At 42.6% G+C, this 16,204-nt stretch overlaps 1 pseudogene across 1 annotated transcript in view; it reads left to right on the plus strand.

The window, feature by feature from the left end:
- LOC147663879 (alanine aminotransferase 2-like) overlaps positions 1 to 8,010 on the plus strand; it is a 131,189-nt pseudogene extending 123,179 nt beyond the window's left edge. The window contains exons 8-11 of the transcript XR_015305207.1: positions 1,157 to 1,329; positions 3,000 to 3,155; positions 4,836 to 4,948; positions 6,782 to 8,010. The product of XR_015305207.1 is annotated as an alanine aminotransferase 2-like (transcript). The remainder of the gene's footprint in view (positions 1 to 1,156; positions 1,330 to 2,999; positions 3,156 to 4,835; positions 4,949 to 6,781) is intronic.
- The last annotated feature ends 8,194 nt before the right edge of the window (positions 8,011 to 16,204 follow it).

The raw sequence follows: 16,204 nt of genomic DNA on the forward strand, positions 1-16,204 counted from the left end.
CATAACAGGTTAGCCAAATGTGATTTGTTAAAACGTGTTTATTCAAGTTGGGTTTTCAATAACATTACATTTGCCCTGTGTCACCATAGGGCTTTACATTAAAAGTGAGATTTAACCACCAGAGATGCACAGTATTCAGAGCTTATCAGAGACCTGTCTCAGGCTTCTTATACAATACAGCCCCGTTACTTGCCAGTTAAGTCTCCAACACCAGATAGACCCAAGAGCCATCTGACAGCAAAGATTTAAGCGGGCGGCTTCTCCTAAATGGTGGAGGAGCGACCCCTCACCTGCTGTGAACGCAGCAGGCAAACACTAATAAATAACATGGCATAATAATGGCATTTTATTTATTTTTCACCACCTCACACTGTGTATAGTGCAAGCTTGAGTCAGCGAGGCGGGGCTGAATCCTCCAATTGCAGGATTACTGCTGACCATTTCAGAGGGATGTTGGGTTGGCTGTCTGGCTGCATACGGCCAGCCTGACATGCGCACTTCCCACCTAGCAATCCCCAGGCTGTGAAACAGCTGGGCGATTGCTAGCACAGGCCCCCAGCCTCAATATGAATGCTGGGTTAGCATGCCCCCCACCAATCCTGGTGCTTTTCTCATGCTGAGAGCAGCTCCAGGATTGGTCAGAAGTTGCGTTCAACTAGGCAGGAAGGGAAGTTCTTCCCTTTTCTTCTCATGGACGTCAAACCACCATCGCCGGGAGTGCTGCACCTGGCTGGGGCATCATTAAGGTGAGTTGGGCACATGGCGCATCACTATAGTTTGGTATTGCCAGCCGCCACTGGATTTAAGAGAAACAAGCAAGGTTGAAAACCACATTGTCGTTCGGAGCCAATCTTTGGAAGGAATTGAACCCAGGCCTGATCCAGGTGCCCAACATTCAAGCTTTCAGTAAGCGCTGGGACATGATCCTTTTCCAGGAGGATCTTCTCCAAAATCTCACAGTCGACATAAGGTCATCACACTGTCTACATAAGAAGCAGTCCTAACTGAGATGCCACACGAAACAGGCATGTGCTGATTTACAGTAAGTAATGTTTAGAACATACCAACTATGGGATAGAGTGTTTATGGTAAATAATGGCCTGCTTGTTTATGCACTAGATTTCTAACAGAACTCTGATTGCTTTATTTCTTTAAGGGGTGGCCTGCGCGGTGCATATTTCGAATTTATAAACATAGATGAAGAAGTGATGGAATTCATCTACGTAAATGTCTTTTTTTGGGCATCCGCCAGCCTTGGGCATGATTGTGTTGGATTTGATGCTGCACCCACCGATGCCAGGAGACTCATCTCACGACACATTTGTGACAGTAAGTAGTGACTTTCTCCAGTATGGCGGGAGGAGGCTGGATGCAGGGAGTGAGTTTTAGTGCTCAGTGAAGAGCATGGAGGTGACATCCTGTAGGTTCTCATGGTACAGGTAAGTCTAGGGGAAGTATACTGAGATATTTTCAAGAGAAGTGACAATAAGTGTCTATATATCTAAAGACGTTTCACTATGTCTATGAATTATTCAGAGTGACATTGACTCTAACCGACTTAATATAACATACATTTTATGCAGTTTTTTTATTCTGATAAACAGCATATTTCATGCAAAGAGTGGGTGCTGTACAATCCGAAAGATTGCTTTGAGGTTAACATATGCATTGATGAGTTGCTTCATGCATGCACAAATGGCTTGATAAGTATCCAGGTAGTTGGAATATAAAATAAGGAGGATCCCTTGCTATAGCTATAATGCTTACATATGTTTTGGACCAGTGTGAGCCCTTCTCAATCCCCCCAAAAATTTTGGAAAGATATTTAACACAGTTATTTTAATCTACCTCAATAATTATTCAGTGCAGCAAACAGCCCCTTTGTTCTGATAGAGAAGAAGACATTTATGAAAAAATCTGCAATGTGAGCTGCTCCAATATTTCCTACTCAGGTTTCTATGTAATACATGTGTTTATCACTTTATTACCAAATAGGTGATTTTACGACTTTTAGCTTTTTGATTTATTGCCGCATTCGTGGTGCTTGTAAATGTTTGTTTATCAAATGATCCAGATTGAAGACTTTAGACATGATTGTCCCAATAAATAGCGAGGCTGGCAGATAATCTCAACTTTTAGTGACTGCAGTAGAGTGAAAATCATTGATCATACTGATCAAACTTATCATTTGGTCAGCCTCTCACAGACAGCTGCTACTCATGGCTTTACTTTGGAGAGGTAAATGATACCTGCATAGTATGAAGAGTCACTTGGGACTGACTGAGCCCTAATTTCAATTTAGTCAGGCTAAAGCCAGACTCATAAGGCTGTACAACATAAAAGATTGAAATCAAATATATCATATTAAATTCCTCACTGTGCCAAGGAATCTTCTCCCAAGAGAACTAAATGCTTCTGCAGCGTAGAGAACCAAAACTCATGGGTTACCGGTGAAGGGGTCGCTCCCCTCCGTAGTTGTTCTTCCCTGGCAGTTTGGGCTAGAGTGTTCCTATTGAAAGAGGACCAAGACTGCTTTTTATGTCATCAGTCTCTGTCTACCTTGACACAGTAGGCTAAAAACAATCAACAGGAATCTGGTCCTAGCGATTGCCATTGAGTAGGATCAATTCAGGCATTCCTCACTTCGGAGATTAGATGAGCTGCCCCTATATGGCTGTGGTGGAAGATGCAATGCCTCTGGCAACACACTCGCAGCCACACAGCACAACCAAAGTTTGCAAACATTCAGTGTTTCTTGCCCGAAGTGACTCCCGCCCTGAAAGCATTGCTAGCTGAATTGTCACTACAAGCTTCAAAGTCATACCCCAGGAAGAGGTGGACATGGGAAGCTGAGATTGCCCACATGAGTAAGGGGGCATTCCGCTGTACCACTCTCCATGCAATGGGTAGTGGGGGAAATGCAAGTTGATCTCTGCAAGATCTTTTGATGATGGGCGGATATATTGATGAGTTTACTGTTTGACCATTTGTGATTTCAGGAGAAGAAGGCGGTGCTGCACAAGCTGGCCATGCAAGCGAGGCTGGCAGAGGAGATTTTAAACCAAGGTTCAGGCATCCACTGTAAAGCCATCCAAGGTGCCATGCATGCGTTCCCCAGGATCGAGATCCCAGATAAAGCTGTGAAGATGGCACAGGTAATTTAATGCATGCTGCAAAGACTGATCATGTTCATTTAGGCATTTGTCACATATGATATGCTGTGTATTAAGATGTAAAGGCCATTATAGGAATTTTCTACATACATGCATTGCTAACGTGTCTTGCCAAGCTAACCTCCGGAGCACCTTGAAAGGCATCCCAGAAGAGTGAATCCAGGAAATAGGATCTGTATTTTTCCATCTGAATGGGGAAAAGACATTTGATACAGTGATACACACGATTAATGTTCAAGTTACTTCGAATGCAATTGTTAATAATTGTGAAAATTAATGAGCTGTGAGTCAACAGATCTACACAAAGGGTAGCTATTAAGGGTAACATGAATTTTACATGTATTTTAATGCGAATTCCACAGGGTGCAGTTTAAGGTCCAGTGCTTTTTGATAAATAATTTGCAGACACCACTGTAAAGATATTTGTAGGTAGAATTGCAAGACATACATTGTACAAGGAGCAATAGATGGGCTCAGAAGTATGGATAACACAAAAAATCCCTGTTTCCTGTGGGCATTATTCTGTAACCCATTGTTAAAGGACATCACACTATATTTGCTGATGATTCTTCTTGACAGATTTAAAAATGACCTACAACATTGGAGTAAACTACCTTTATTGATCCTGGGCAGGAACACCCAATTGAATAAGGTCAAGAGTATGCATTACATATTGGGCCTCTATTGCTTACTTCACAAATACTGATTTGACTCTTGGAGATAAGCTTTGGGATGAGGTTGCCGCATAAACTTTGCTATTGACCCAATGAAGAATCGTTTACAAAGACAGCATCTCATTTCTCGACTGATGGAGCTACTACTGGGGAAACCAATTGGTTGTGGTGAACGATTGGACACTGCTCGTGTGGTGGTCACTTAGTTCAGGATGAATGACAGGCAATGACTGAGAGAAGATACCTTCCCTTTCACTCCCGGGGGAAAGGCAGATGGGAGAGTGCCGGAAAACACTAGACCAGTAAATCACAGGAAGCATCCAAACTGGTGGTCTGAAGGAAAACCTGAGAGGTTCAGACAAGTTGGATTTGCTAAATGGGATATGATTGGTATATCAAAACTAGGCAATTTGTCCTCAGCCAATGAGATAGCTAATGATCTCCTCCTGTGACAGTTATCTTTTCTGTAATTTGTGACTAAAGATAGCAGTGTGGCTCACATCCTGCTATAGGTGAGAGTTTTCATTTGGGGAGCAGTACAGATACCAATCTTAGGTCCCTGGACCAAAGAACCAGGTTGAGGCCCAGTTCAAGAAATTGATGAGACACATAAACCAGTCGTGCACACGGATTATGGTGACCATGAGCACACATTTCTGATAATGCTTCAAGTCACAACAGGAACTTGGACTTTTAAATCTACCAGTGCAGGCGTGATGTTCTGGGGGGGACACAAGAAACAAAGTCAATACTTCACAGGCAATGTGCTATGTTTTGTTTTGATCTGATAGTGATGCCTTGCCAAGCATGTATATGTTTGAACGGTACCATGTCATGGAGGTCATTCTGGTGTCATGTGATTGATGGTGGAAGTTGGCCACATTGTGCAGCAATGGTATTGGACCTCTTCTATTTTAGAATTGGTTCTCCTGTGTCTTTACCACCATTCACGAGGGTACTCTTTGTTCACCTTCCTCCTCTCCCCTAGACTCAGGGCCTGGAGCCTGATGTGTTCTTCTGCAGGCAGCTACTGGACAAGACTGGAATCATTTTAGCACCTGGAAGTGACTTTGGACAGGCTGAGGGGACGCACCACATCAGGTAAGAAAGAATTGCCTCAATGCCCTGTAATCCTTGCTGCAATCCTGCTCATACTAACGAGAATCCCTGTTTGTAATGGAATAAATACACACTCAGAAACAACCCTGATTGGAGCAACAAAACACCCACTCCCAGCAACACATGCTGGGTGACTGAAATTATTTGGTAATGCAAAACCAAATCTTGTGGCAGACTCCACTGAATTATGAGCAATAAAACGCAAATTCTGTGACATGTTAATTAATTAAATTGAGATAGATGTTGTGGGATATTCTGTGGCGTTATAATGTAGATATTGTAACAATTTAACAGAGATAGGTAATAGGCAACTTTAATGCCAATTCATTAGAAAATGTAGCAAATATTTGAGAATTTAGTAATTTATTAAACACTGTAATGCCCAGCCTTTTAAGTAAAGACGTCTAGAGTATCAGCATGTCATCTTGTGGCTATTATAGATCAAATTAATCGAAGAAAAGTGGAACATACAAACATAAAAAGGCAAGGACATGTAAAGCTCAACCAATTGCAAAGTATGGACCCCCACTCCCCATATTCCAAATAGCTGCCCCTGTCGTCGCAAATGCTCAACAGAAAGCCAATTTAACAGTTCTGGGTTTGGGGGTTTTCTGAACCCGAGGAAGTCTAGATTCTGCTCTCAGGCTGTGGTTTAAGGTAATGGAGTCATTGACCAGGAGGATGGGAGATCTGCTTTGCTGATGGGGTTTAAAGAGCCAGTGATAAGGTGCATGTTGGCCAATCAAAGGAGGTGAACTGGGCTGTAATGAGGAGACAGATTGTGTAAGTATCTAAACCCTAGTTCCAGCAGGCATGGGGAATGATAGACTTTGAATTTGATCCATGACTATTGGAAATCAGTAGAGTTTCCAATGCTTTTCTGAAAGTTCAGAGCTAGACTGGCTGCATGGTTTTGCAGTTTTTTTCATTTATTAGTATTGTTTTTAGGAACCCAGAATGGAATCAGGGCCGGACTGGGAACCAAAACCAGCCCTGGCAAAGGGCTCGTCCGCCCCCCCCCCCCCCCCCCCCCCCTCCCCACTGGAGGGGTTGGAGGTGCCGCCGAGCGCCGGTTTTTGGCCGATTTTGTTGCAGGGCCGATTTTGCAGCTATGCTGCAAAAACGGCCCTGTAACAAAATCGGCCCCCAGGGACTCAAATCCGGCCCCCACCTTGCGGCGCACCGGGGGATTGCCCGGTGCCCGCAATGGCCAGTCCGGGCCTCAATGGAATACTTCGCAGTAGTCTTTCGCTAGGGCCTTTGTCAGATTCACCCGGATTGTTTGCAGCAGCCAGAGATTTTTTTTGAATCATAGACAATTGTAGGCTAACATGTCTGACTATGGTATTGATTTGTGGAGCGAAAAAACTTTTTCAGTGAGGTGATAGAAGGGGATCAAGCTTTTAATTAATCCAAAAGAAGCGTTTCCTGGTTGTCCCCACCCCATGCTTTTGTTCATTCAAATAGCAAATACTTTCTTTCAATCAGTGGGATTTTTGGCCTAGGGGCCTAATGTACTATTTTGTCACCCAGTGCAAGGCAAGAATCAAATTTGCTGTGCTGTGTTGTGTAAAAGGTTGCAGTAGGGTAGCACTGCACCTGCTAAGTTACTGAGGTGCTTCTGTCATCCTCTACACTGCTGCTCTTTAGTCTGCCTTGTGATCTGCACACCCTCGCACCATTGTGGGTTCCTTTCCTGCTATGTGCCTGAAACTTACATTATTAAAATGATCCTGTTATTTAGAGCCAGAGTCCTGTCTTCTCTCTGCACCAAGAATGGTACTGAGTCATAACATCCTCTGTCCCTCTTCCTAGGATAACACTCTTTGAGCCCCTGGAGAAGCTGAAGACGGTTCTGACTTCCATCAAGGACTTTCACAAGATGTTCCTGCAGGAGTATTCTTAAAAGCACCGTGCACAGGATGCCACTGCAGTCCTGCCCCACTGGGCACCTAGATGTCCATCAATTCATTATCGTAATCAAAATCAGAACTCTGAGTATTTCAAGCTCATGAACTGAACTTTAAATGTAGATTTTGGAGTCTTTGTGTTGGTCCAGATTGAAAATGGCAATACCAGAGGCAAAGCAGATACGTTTGAAATCAAAAGAAGACACAGAAGGATTTAAACACCCATGACACAGAAGATTAATAAAGCAAGGACCCCTACCTGTGCGATGTGTCTACCTTGTTTCACCGTTTTACTTCTTCCAACTCCCAACGACTCCCGAGTGAGGGGTCTGGTGAGGGACTCTCGAGTGAAAGTTCTGGTGAGGGACTCTCGTGTGAGGGTTCTGGTGAGGGACTCTCAAGTGAGGGTTCTGGTGAGAGACTCTTGAGTGAGGGTTCTGGTGAGGGACTCTTGAGTGAGGGTTCTGGTAATGTACTCTAGTGAGGGTTCTGGTGAGAGACTCTTGAGTGAGGGTTCTGGTGAGGGACTCTTGAGTGAGGGTTCTGGTAATGTACTCTAGTGAGGGTTCTGGTGAGGGACTCTTGAGTGAGGGTTCTGGTAATGTACTCTAGTGAGGGTTCTGGTGAGAGACTCTTGAGTGAGGGTTCTGGTGAGGGACTCTTGAGTGAGGGTTCTGGTAATGTACTCTAGTGAGGGTTCTGGTGAGGGGCTCTTGAGTGAGGGTTCTGGTTAGGTACTCCAGTGAGGGTTCTGGTGAGAGGCTCTTGAATGAGAGTTCTGGTGAGAGACACGAATGAGATTTCCGGTGAAGAACTCTCGAGTGTGGGTTCTGGAAAGAGACCCCACATGTGAATGGCTGCGGGTGCTCTTTTGGGTGCTAGTTCAACTTCTTGTGGGTTTAATAAAGAACTCCATGTACTGTGTTTGATTCTTTAGCAAAGAATGATGTGGAAATAATGAATTGTATTTATTTTAGTGGGGGTTGTTCATGTAGCACCAACATCTTTTCATAGGTGTCTCCAACCAGTCAATCTCGAGCTATCAGGCGCTCACAGAAACCTTTGGAGTAGCTCCCAGCCTTGAGTCAATTCTTAACTAATAACTTCAATAAATGAGTGTTCCATTTTTCTTTTGAAGATAAGGAAAAGCTGGGCCCAATTCACAGAACTAATCTGAGACAAAATCCTAACCTTACTACTTTTGGTATTCACAGAAGGCATTTACTAGTAGTAAAGTTGGGATTGTGTCTTAAGTTTGATTTAAGACAAACTTAAAACAGACTTAAGACAAGATCCTAACTTTACTACTTCTAAATGCCTACTGTGAATACCAAAAGTAGTAAGTTTAGGATAAAGTCTCAGATTAGTTCTGTGAATCGGGCCCCATGTATTTATTTTATATTATTTTCAGGCTGCAGGTAGTAGAGCCTGATAATGAGCAGTGCCCCACTCAGATGTATGACCCATGTGAGTCACTGAGGTTCAAAACTGAAGCACAGAGGTATTTAACTCTTACATAAATGTAATTCTCAACTCAGTATTGGAGCATGAAAACAAAATGATTGTTCTGAATGCTTTTAAATGAGAGATAATTAAACCAATGAGTTAATTTAATGATTAAGTTAACTTTTCATTTTCTCCCTTCACATTTACAAACGGCATGCTTCCTGCTCCCAGTGGCCAATAGACACAGTGCCATATTTATAACTGAAAATGCAGTAATTTTCTTTTAAATGGGAGAAATTTTAAATGAAGAGAAATTTATCTCTGAAATATTGTCAATGTTTTTTCTACTTTAAATTAAGTCAATTAAGTCCTATTGTTTTATGAGGCTTATTTCTTCACTTTAAGTTCCTCACTCTTAAACAAAAGACTGCATGTTCCTGTTATAACTATGGCACCATATCTACACGCCACTGGGAGTAAACTGCCTGCTGTCTGTAAAGACACATTGACATGGCAAAAAAATGTAAATGAGTTTTATGTAATGCATATGAACATAAAGTTAACTCTTCAGTTGAATTTTCTCCCATTTCATATTGTCGCATTTACACATAGCAATCAGCTTGCTCCCTGTGGCTGGTAGACATGCTGCCATATTCATAACAGAAATGTACATCTATTTTTTAAATCGGGGAAAATTTTAAAGTGCAGAAAAATGTTCCATCGAGTCCTTATTATGAACATTTTCACAGAAAATTTTTGTACACTTTAAATTTCTCCTATTTGAAAAAAAGTGGTTGTGTGTTTGTGTTGTACAAGTAACTGTGCCACATATGTTGAAAGGTTTGTCCTGCGCCACTTGTACATATGACAAAGGATCTCAGTCACCCATACACAGATATCCCATTCATTTACACACACATTCTTACATCTCCACAGACCATGCACTCATTGACTCACATGACAGCCCTATTGTAGTGCACCTGGGCACAGTATTTTGTTGAAACCATCGAATTGGGCTCCATGGACATTAGGTTTAAAGTCAATGAAGCTGGGCGAGGGGGTGTCTTGTAGCAATGCATCAATATCTTGGCCTTCAATAGCTCACAAGGATTTTCACTGATCAGAAGTAACTTTCATTTCAGAAAATGTTGGAGACCTCTCTAGCTGAGAAGGGAAGCAGATAGTGGGGTTGCAGTATTGGTGTGTTTGCTTCCAGAAAGCAGGCTGGGGCAGGTGCTTGAGCCTTGTGAGGGAGACAAGGACAGTCAGAAGGGAGGCTGTGGGTACGTTACAGCAGAAAGGTGATAGAACTATAATGTGCAGAGCAAAGTGTCACAAAAGGCCTTGCAAGTTGATTGGCACTGGGAGCATACTCTTTATATACGGAAGTAAGATAGGTGACAGTGAAATTAGCGGTGAAGGTCAGGAGGATAAGGATTCGACACGGCAGGGACGGGGAAAAGAACTGGAAGGGGACATAAAAGGGATCATCACTTATGGGAATAACTATGCGTGTATATATGCTTTATTTCGACAACAAGTGTCATAAAAGCTGTAGAAAGACATTATTATGATAAAAAAGAATACAGATTAAACATATGATGCAGCAATATGACAAAAGAGATATACACAAGCAGTCAACATCAGTACACTAATGCACCCCCGTAGGAGATGCGGTTGCCAAAAGCTGCATGATAAAAACTATTATACAGTTCATCAGTAAAAACATAAATAAGTGCAGCATAACAATCCCCCCTAGGGGGTTATAGGGCCAATATGAAACCCCCAGAAACACCTCATGGAAGTTGATTAGGCCCTCATTAGAATAACATCAGGGAAAGCCAAATGTAAAGTATATGTGCATAAGTGGAGAACTCAGTGAGCGGCAAAGTGGCCTTCAAACACTTGAACTATTTCATCTTGACTGTAGTTAGTTCGGTGTCAGGCCTCTCTCGATAAGATCTTTTGTCTAATTAGCCATGCGTGGCTAAGAAATTTAGCCGCACCACACGCAAATAGGGGTCGGGGGTCGGACCTAAGAATGTTTAGGGCAGCACGGTGATCCTGTGTGCCCAACTGCAGGAATATTGGTTTTAGCCACTTAGACCTCAGAACATGATATGCCGACATGCAAACATAACGTGTGCAACGCTTTCCAGTGGGACCCTGCAAAATAGATGTTTGTTTGGGGGGGTGCCATTGTGCAGTTGTCAAGCAGGCAGGGAGTGTGCCAAACCTAAAATGAATGTACAACATTCTATCCCTCGGGACCTGAATAATATCTAGTAACCTCAGTGAGGGCTTCAGCATACTTTAGCGAAAGCTCAGGTGTCCGCCTTATGCGAGCTCAGAAGAGCAATGGGCACCGCCTTGCAGTATCCCCAATTGGCCGCCTGCTCATATCGAGCATTAGAGGTGTAAGTGGAATTTTATGGGTCAACATCACCAGGTCCCTGAGGAACTTATGTTCTGATCTACGAAGATCATCAACATTCTCGAATCCCCATAGCTCAGCTCCATAAAGAGCTGTGCTAATTTCTTTGCAGTCATAAACCACAAGGGACGGAGCAACTGGTCTACTGTGTGAAAGCGGTGTTCTTTTCCTAATATTCCTGCCACTCGTTTGTGTCCCATGAGCATCTTTGATAGGTGGGGCCTCCATGACATTTTGTCGGAGAGTTGGACACCAAGGTATTAGCATAAGAATGGGACCCCCTCTATTATTGTTTCAATGGTCAGGGAAAGAGAGGAAAAGCAAAGCACTATCAAAAAGTATATTCCCCCTTGACCTCTATAACTTTAACGGTATATATCCAACACTTTAATTTTGGTATTTTAATACATGAGGGCAAACAACAAGAAAAGTTTTTTTTTGGAACTTTATAATTTTATTATTTTTTTTCCTTTAGTTGTATTTCTTAGTACAAAAGTTTTTTTCATTTATCGATTTATCACATCAGTTAATATATTTTATCAAAAAACACATAGTATAAAACACATCATTTTGTAATATCATCAGTAAAAAACTATTTCATGCAGGGAAAACAATATACAAAACAATAAACACTCTCACAGGTACATACACCTCTTACTTGTCATACATACTACATTCATTCTTGATTCTGCGTCTGAGGGATCGCAGGTGGAAATGCAAATTAATACGCAAGGTCGACGCGTTTCGGCAGTGTAGACCGCCTTCCTCAGGACCTGTCTTGCAGAATGCTCATACACAAATAATATTTTTGTGGCCCCTGCATGGTTGGGTATCTGTAACGATAAATGACATGCATTTGTTTCATTTGTTCTTCATAGTACTTTTTTTTCCATTGTTATCAGTTACGTTGCCCTATGTATAACCAGGAAAACACTATTCATTTACACATATTATACTTTAGTTACTATGACTCTCTTGTGGTTGAACCCAAAATGAGCAGCAGGATGACATCCCCGTGACTCTCATAGTCGACACAAAACTCAATCCATATGAGTTATCCTCGAGTTATGTACCAATGAACGTGTTAAAATTTCATAAAAACTCAAGTACTGTTGTTAGAGAAGACTTGTTGGATAAGAGTTATCTTATATATCCACAATTTATGTTAAATGACAGGTAGAAGATATTATCACTTAAGACATAAGGTAATATCAATAGATAGGTACAATTATATATTTATCTGCATGTTTTATCTATTTTGAGACTTTCTCACATGCGAAATAATTTTTCAACATGACAGGTTGAAAGTATTGTCACTAAGATCAAAAACAAAGTACCTTCAGTTCTGGGAAAGGATTCCTATCAAGCTTCAAGCATTGACTTCAAGGTTTATTTTTGTATTACTTCCTGTATGAGATTAGGAACAAAATCTGTCACTATTATGAGATATTATCTTTATAAAAGAGGGGTTTATCAAGTAACTATGCACCAATTGCTTACCTATTTTATCAGCTATTATCTTTTTTCTGCTGGTTGTTGGTGTAAAGGCTTGTTATTTATGGATCCGATGTTAGACTGCAGAAACCACAAAAATAAACAGAGAACAAACCCTGACAATCTGATGCTTATTGTAGAAGGGAAATGTATTAGTTGTCTCCATGTTACTGACCTTGTTGCCACAATGTCTGAAACTTGGAGCATGAAGAAACTCTCTCAGTGATTGTAAACACGAGTAACCGTTGTGTTATTATTTTCGAAACCGTTTGAGACAAAAACACATAGACCTAATCTTACTAGCGTTTTACTTTGCACAGATTTTAAGATTATGGTTTTACTGATGATATTACAAAATGATGTGTTTTATACTATGTGTTTTTTGATAAAATATATTAACTGATGTGATAAATCGATAAATGAAAAAAACTTTTGTACTAAGAAATACAACTAAAGGAAAAAAATAATAAAATTATAAAGTTCCAAAAAAAAACTTTTCTTGTTGTTTGCCCTCATGTATTAAAATACCAAAATTAAAGTGTTGGATATATGCCGTTAAAGTTATAGAGGTCAAGGGGGAATATACTTTTTGATTGGACACCAAGGTAGTCAAAGGTGCCGAGTCTTTCTAGGAGTGTGCCTCCCAGCAAGAGATTGCTTCTAAACGATTTATGGGGATTTAAACTTAGTTTTGGAGGTATTGATGACCAGCCCCATTGAGTCGCAAAAGAGTTGGAATCTGTTGAGTAATATTTATCGCCCTGCTGGGGTCTTAGACACCAGCAAGGTATTGCCTGCAAACAGTAGGGTTGGTACTTTGTTGCCCGCCAAGGTGGGTGCGTCTGCGGGATAATCTTGCAAAAATATATCCACCCTGTTCATATATAAAATATATAAAGAGACCTGAGTGGGAGCCATAACGCAACCCTGTCGGACTCCCCTATTGACAGGGATCCTCTCTGTCAGCTGACCTTGTGCCCCCATCTTCTTTGAGTAATTACCCTCATGCAACGGAAGCAGCAGGTTGAGGATGATGGGGGATGATTCCCCGATTTATAAGTGTGTGCCACAGCTTGCTCCTGGGAACCAGGTCAAAGGCAATCTTTAAATCAATAAATGTGAACTAGAGACCGCCTTTGCCGATTATCACTACTTTCTAGTAAATAAGAAGCAGCCTGAATACCTGATCCATCTTTCTGGTGAAAGACCAAAACACTGCCTGATACTGGGAAAGGATGGTTTCATCTTCTGCCCATGACTATATTCACTGCAACAAAACTCTGCCGAAAACCTTCGGAAGTGCGTCTATTAGACTAATTGGTCTATAGTTTAAGGGATCATCCCTGGTGCACTTTTTATAGATCAGAAACACCTAAGCACCTTTTCAAGACCCCGGTACTGGAGCTCCACTGGCAATGGCGATGACAAGGAGGAGTGTCTGCAAGGAATAAATCACCAGGCAGACCATCTGGTCCCACTGCTTTGCTGGGCATTATTTTCCCTAGCACAGCCTCAATCTTGGCCAGATCAAAAGCCTCACTGTCAACCTCAGCGGGTCCATAGGAATCGCATTGCTCTGTGGGCGGGTTATCGCTCAGGTACAGAGTAGAGCTTCCAGAAATTATCGTACCATTCTTGGCCTGTGATATGATTGGGAGATAAGCATGAGCCCCTCTTGTCTCTCCAGGTCAGGTTCCAAAATAAGTTGGTATCCCTGGCTGAGCATGCTTCCTTCAGTTGTTGCCAGCGGGATTCCTCCCATGTTATCTTCGCTTGATGTAAAGGTGCTCTTTAACTTTTTCTTGCAGTTTTAATCAGGGGGCAGTTGTTGTCTTTGATTGTTACAGCTAGAAGCAATCTCTTGCGCCTGCAATCTTTTGTGCACCACAATTAGGGCCCTCTTGAGGGCAAGCTGGACTTGGTGTTCTGGTTGGGACCTAGAAAGTATGCACTAAGTTGTTCCACAGTGCGAGAATGGAGCAAGGGCACAGCTGCCAAACTCCATAAGCCTGAGGCTGCAGCCTGAAGTTCTATTGTGCTTGAAACCAAGACTTAACGTATGCCAGTGATCTTAAATTCTTGCAGGGCTATCTTATGCCATTTTAAGAAGCTATAACAATTTGAGGGAACTATCTCTCTGGTGATGGTTAAGGGTAAGATGCTCTCTGGTTGGTGAAAGGCTTCCCATAGGGGATTCAGGGTTGCACAGAAGGGGTTATGGTCACTGTCTGTGGTGGTGCCCACGTTCAAGTCTACTAAATCTCCTCAGAGCCTTACATCTTATTAATGTAATTGACACGTGACTGGCAGCTGGCTCTGTTACATGTGTTTGCACCCTGTCTATCCGATGGTGTTCTGCCGTTGGCTGCCCTTAAACCGAACTCCATGGTAAGGGCTTAAAGTAGGAGCACCAGCTGTGACCATCTTTTAACTGGAGGTAGATTTAGTGGAGGGACAGCCCATTTGTTATCAATGCCCTCGACTCCTAACATATCCTCTGTGTCCAAGGGCTCAAAGGAGCAGTTAATATCTCCTGCCACCACAGTTCTGGAGTGAGGAGAACAGCTAGCTAGATTTTCTTCTAGTGCTGAGATGATAGGTGAAGGTCTGGCCTCTTCAGCCCCTTGTGTAGACATTAAAGAGATCAATCATTCCCCCCCAGACTCCCTGATACTAAGTCTTAAGATGTCTGTGTTGGAATTTGATTGGCAAGTGATTCGACAGCCTAGAGCAATGTTTTCCCATATAATCAGTCCCCTCATATAATCAGTCCCCCTGACGGGCGCCTTATCCCTACCGTAGTTGCTAGAAAGTAAAAACAAGCATAACTTGGTTTATATAGAGGTGCCAGACTCCAGGTCTCCTGGAAAATGCATATGTCAAAACCCTCGATTAGTTCGCTCCAATGGAGGACTGACAGTTTGCTAAGCCCTGACACATTCCACTATATTATCTTCAGCTGCTGTTGACCTGGAAAACCAGATGCAGTGTTTTTAGTTGGAATGCCTTGGCTAGGTGAAGCTAGAGCTTGGGAATGTGCTGAGGGGTTTAAGGAAGTAGGATAATCTGCTCCCACCACCTCCCACTCGTTAATGGAAAAACAACATGATCACATATGATATCCCCCCGGAATCTATCTCCCACTAGATCAGGCCAGTAGATGAAATCAAAGTACTGGGGAGAAGGACCATGCAGTTTGGAGAAACAGTGTATGATCTGGGAAGCATTTGGGACTCACTCTGTAGTCATCCATTAGCCTCCAGTGAAGTACATCCTGCTAAAGAGGTAGATGATTGCATAGCAGGTTGTCTGGACTGACTGACCGATGGAAATCGCCTAAACTGAATGGAAGAAGTATCTGGAGAGCAAGTGCGGAACTCCAGGGCAAGGGGTTTTCTGCCAGATCAGGCCCATTCAAGGTAAGCTCAATATGATCTAGCAGTTGAGCTGGAGAAGTGTGCCTCCGAGCCCTGATAGTGTCTTCCCGGATTACTGAGAGGCCAAACAATCTGCGCTTTCAACACCGTGTCTAATGTCCCGCTTGGGTACATTAACCATGTAGATATTGGGGGCGTGGGACAATTTGGAAGTGTCTAGATGGATCGGCCGTCGTTGTGCACTGCATAAGGGATGTTTCGCCTGTGATAAAAAAAAAGTTGGTTTGATACAGTTTGGGAGGTTTGTAGAGTCCTGCGTGGCTACTATGCAATGGCAGTGGTTGCGGTTGTTAATTATGTAGTTATTGGGATTAATCAGGCGCTTAACTGTTGGAAGAAGTGGGACGTGTTAATTGATCAAGGCAGCAGGGGGGCGCAAAGTGGGACCACTAGACATGGTGCCCCTACCGTGAGTAGCTGCCTCATGCACAATATAATGATCCTGACGAGGTTGTGGTTGTGGGGGGAGTCCTATCTTAAGGATGGTGCTCTCCGGACAGGGGGGATCTTTTAGCAA

Source organism: Lissotriton vulgaris, unplaced genomic scaffold, assembly GCF_964263255.1.
Source record: "Lissotriton vulgaris unplaced genomic scaffold, aLisVul1.2 SCAFFOLD_3089, whole genome shotgun sequence".
In the NCBI taxonomy this organism is placed as follows: Eukaryota; Metazoa; Chordata; class Amphibia; order Caudata; family Salamandridae; genus Lissotriton; species Lissotriton vulgaris.